Here is a 4,982-nt window from a genome sequence, read left to right as displayed (position 1 = left end):
AGGTTGAACGCCATGATGCCTCGATTGGAGTTGAAGATAGTTCCCATATAGACACTAGAATTTATGAGCAGAAAGATGTTGGGAAAGAAGTTGTTGTTGAAGAGGATGAACCTAAGAGATTGCGGGAGGAAGAATGTATGCCATCGGATTCCCAAGTTAAATCTGTTGTTGACTCTCGGGATGAGGAGGGTGCAGATTGGAGTGAGGTCGTAGAGCAAGGAAGCCTAGGAGAAATTGTGGCTTCGGAGGGCTCTGCAAATGGCATGGCCTTGGTAAAAATAAAGAGGCACTCCCATGATAATGACAACCTTTGCACATATAATTTCATAGAAGCCTATGAGCCTATGGACCTAGATGAAGAAGTGCTAGATACAAGACAATTTTCTGGTTTGAAGCAGAAGCGTCCATTAACGGGAGCCGAGGACAATGGGCATCGCTCCAAATGATTTTAGGCGTCACAAGGAGAGAAGGAAGATAAGGTTCACCAACCTGATTGGATGGATGTGGATGATATTGTCACCATGGATAATGAGCAGTCTGAAGTTGAGAAGAGTTGTGTGAAGGAGCAACTTGAATCAATGATTCAGAGTAATGTCGAGATGGATATTCCCCTTGTTCTCGAAGTGCCCATGGCAGTCGTAGAAATTGCAGAGCTAAAGCAAACAAGGGCAGGGCATAGAACGTGATTCAAGGCCTTCGTTGTTGTTGGTTCCCTCTATGCTCATGATAAAGGGGACTTGGCTGCTTCCCACAATTGCTCCCAATCTTCATCGCTCGATTCCAAGGAGGATTCTTGGTTTGATGCGATAGGAATAGAGCGTATCGACATTTCTAGGTTTGGCAACTTGGCAACCTCACGCATTTTTGAGGTTACTTCTTTGATGCTTTCACAACCTCTGCTGAAATCGATGATGTGAGCCTTCTTCAGGCCTGGCAGTGATAGTCTCGACTTTGACGCCCTCATTGACCTACATAGTTCTTTGGGCGACAAACTGCTTGGGGTTTTTGATACCGCCAAGGGCATCGTGACAAAAGAACACGAGCAGTATTTAAGGGAGGCTTTCCCTGAGGTTGAGGGAGAGTTGGAGCGTGTGAGGGCGTGTAATGATGAAGATAACTTGATCACAATATTACAGGCTATTGATGATAGGGTTCCACTAGTTTGCTCACACTTCACCTAGTTGGTGTTACTCAATTCCACCAACCTCACCAGGTCTAGCTATGCTTCAAGACCTCCAAGTCCTTCTCAATCTCTGCTAGGAATCTCTCTTTGCCATTCCTAAGGTGTTTTCAACAAGTCTTTTGACTAGGAACTCTACCAATTCAATATGCTTCTCATATACTCAATCCCGCAACCTTGACAATAACTTGTCAACTTCTCACTTTTCACTCCCATACTATTATGAGACATTGCAGAGGTGTGGAGGTGGTATTTACCATGAAATAAGATCAAATAGGTCCATTTGAGGTTTTGCAATCTTCAACTCCCTTACTGATTTCATAAAATTGCTTAGAAATAGGGCTACAAGGATGAACCCCAATTAGGCCTCCTAAATCTGGTTTTTAAGGGTTTTGAGTGAATCGATCCAAAAGACCCTACAACAAGTTTTTTTGATTCTTCAAACACTCATTGAACCCCAAAAGATTTTGTTGGTTTTAGACCCCCAAGTGTCTGTACAATGCCCTAACCCAAAAATGAGGTTTTGCTAGGGTTTTAGAGGCTTCTAGGACTGTGACTGTTCAACTTGGTGAAAAGGTCATCAAATAGATTTGTCAAGGCTTCTCCTTTCATTTGAAACTTTGTATGGACCTCACGATCAATTCCAAATGCTTAGGTTAGGTTTTTGGTTTCACCCCTACCTTCTTTCATCACTTTTCACCTTGTCTTTCCTAGCCGGGTTGCAACAGGACTCGTCTAGGGCAAGGTGGTAAAAATAGAAAACTTCATCTCCAGAACTCCTCCCTGCATATTTACAATGTACATAGGGTTTCCTACCATTTCCCAAAAGATCGTGATGATTACACGGTGGGATTTTATGGGCCAACCATTTTTCCAAGGTATACTATTTACAAGCCAAAACTTGATGTTTGAAAACTGTGAGACATGGACCAGCTTTGATACCATGTGAGATTTTGCCAAGATCAAGAGGCAATGGAAAGCACAAATAAGAGAGAACAAAATAGATGATAGAAATAAAATGTATTCTATCAAGATGAAAAATATGATCAACCGGATCATTAATCGTTGTTATTTATACAATGAATATGAGCCTTCTTATATAGGCAAGGCTATATGGATATGTGAGCACACAAACATGACATGTGGCTCAATAAGAAACAAGGGTAGGTAGGAGAAATAATATAAAAGAGTCCACATGAGGTGGATCACCCACTGAATGTGGAGTGTAACAACAAGATCAACACCATAAAATGTGGAAATTCTCCTACACACACTATCCCAATGTGGCACAAACACCCAAGTGTCTCATACCCAAACTACTATGAAATGCATTTCCTAAGTAAACTTAAGTAAGGTGTAATAATATCCAAGATGAATAATTATTTACACCAACACCCCCCCTTAAGTGCAACTTAGGGGAATGCACTTAAGTCTACAATGTAACTAAGCAATGCAAGATGGGTCCCGGCTATGAGGCCATGTTAGGTACCCATGTACAAATGTAAATGCATGCAAACTAATGCAATGAAATCTCTCACAAAGCGGGGAAAGAGAGAAAAACCCAATGGGAAAAAACCCTCCCCCAAAAGAGAGATGAAAACTAGATACAAAGAACTCTCATAGAAGTATGTGAAGGACAAAACCCCATGTGAGGAAAAAGTCCCCCCCATATGAGAGAAGAAGAAGAGAGACTAGGAATCCCCCCCTCAATCTGGAATCTGCACCAATGATAGAAGCTCGACGATGAATGAAGAAACTGCTCCATGAACGTCGAACAACATTCCTCCCCTTAGGAAGAAACAAAACCAAAGGTGTATCCATGAAGTCTCCCCAGTCATGAAGAGAAGATGAAGCAAAATTACTCGTGATGAAAGGAATCTTTGAAAACTGCTCAAGTGTCCCCATGTTGATGCTGAAAGTTACCCCCTCCAAAGGTGGTAAACTGTGCCACACTGCTGAAAAAGGCACTCCAAGATCTAGTGGAGATGAATGTAGAACAATATCCAAAGACTCATATGTCTCCTCAAAAGATAAAGAGACCTCCTCCAAGTGTTGTACAAAAGTATCCACAATCATGTCAACCTCTAAGGATTGATCATGTAGAGAATGCACAAGAGGGTCAGAGTTATCCCTCGCAACAATCAAAGAATGATCATCTTCATCAAAGAGAAGATGAATGTCATGAATGGTGTCTCCCAAATTTGCAATGTAGGAGTCCACAAACAAACCTGCAATGTTTGTCAAGTAGGCATCCCAATCAATTGAAGCTGGAAGACATAAAATATCCTGCTGCACTGAATCATAAGAAGGCAAAACTGTCGCACTAGCTGCATCATCAGGTGCAATAGGTGGTGTGATATCAATAGAAGGAGATGAAATGCAAGGTTCAAGAAACGGGGTCACATGTGAGAATCCCCAAGTTCAAATGCCCAAAGTTCTCCTCAAAATCTGAATCATCAACATAGGAAGAACCAACCTTATCAATAAGACCAAAATCTGAAAAAGATTACAACCGAGATGAATGATCAACCACCCCAGTCGCAATGATAGCTCCACTCTCCAAGTCTCTAATGATAACTGAATCAGGTGTGAACTCCACAGTTTTCCTAGTTGCCCCATGTGTGATTTGATAGATGGAAAGAAGATTATTTGTCAAGTGGGGTACACACAACACATCATTGAAGGAGTTATCCCCAATGGCAATTGATCCTTTCCAAATCACATCCATGTATGTATGATTTCCCATCAAAATTTGCGACATGTGGCAAGGCTCAAATGTAGAAAACATAGACTGTGAAGATGCCATATGATGAGAAGCCCTTGAATCTAGAGGCCATCTCCCTGAATCATAACTTGTAGTAGCACAAAGAGCTTGTCCCTTTCCTTTATCTGTCCCAAAAGAGTGATCCTTTCCTTTATCCTTGGAAGAAGAAGCCGATGTAGACATTCTAGAAGGTAGGTTGATTCTATTCTTCTCAAGAAGATTCTTCAACTCATCAATATCCTTCTTATAACAATGATGTTCATCATGTCCTGACTTCTTGCAATATCCACAAAAAAGATTGTCCTTATATGATTTCCTCTCAGGTGAGAATGGTGAATCACCTTGTTGTGGAGAGGAAGATTGTGCTTCATCTTGTTGTGGTTTAGACTTAGGTTGCTTTTGATTCTTGCCTTTTCCTTGATTAATTTGATTCCCTTTATTAGCCACCAAAGCTTGTGACTTTGAAGATTTGAAAATCCCCATCGTGGTCAACTTAGATTGCTCAAGTATCAACATCTCCATGAATGAATCAAATGAGGGAGAAGTGTATGAGGAACCTTGAGCTAACCTATGGGTGTGAAAGCTAGATACAAAGGCTGCATACTCTGAAGGAAGCTTGTCCAACAAGTTATAAACTAATTGAGCATCCTTTTTGTCAATTCCACAATTCTTTAGCTTTGCTCTTAGCTCAGTTGCTTTTGTGACATAATCTTGGATTGTATCAAAATCCTTGGGATCCAAAGTTGTGAGTTCACTATCAAGCTTGTAGCCCTTAATCTCATCAACTTGACCATACAATTTCTTAAAAATATCCCAAGCCTCTTTAATTGTTGTACACTTATTAATGTGAAAAATGAGGTCATCTAATACATACTTTCTAAGAGTTCCAAGTGCCATAGCATTCTTAGTAAGCCATTCAATTTGAGCATTAGGATCAGCCTTAGGATCAGGTGGTGTTGTAATAGTTTCATTTACATAATGAATGAGTCCTTTTTCCATTACTTTACTCCATGCCTTAATTTTCCATGATGCATAATT

Source organism: Cryptomeria japonica, chromosome 5 (genome assembly GCF_030272615.1).
Source record: "Cryptomeria japonica chromosome 5, Sugi_1.0, whole genome shotgun sequence".
In the NCBI taxonomy this organism is placed as follows: Eukaryota; Viridiplantae; Streptophyta; class Pinopsida; order Cupressales; family Cupressaceae; genus Cryptomeria; species Cryptomeria japonica.
This window is presented reverse-complemented; position numbering follows the sequence as displayed.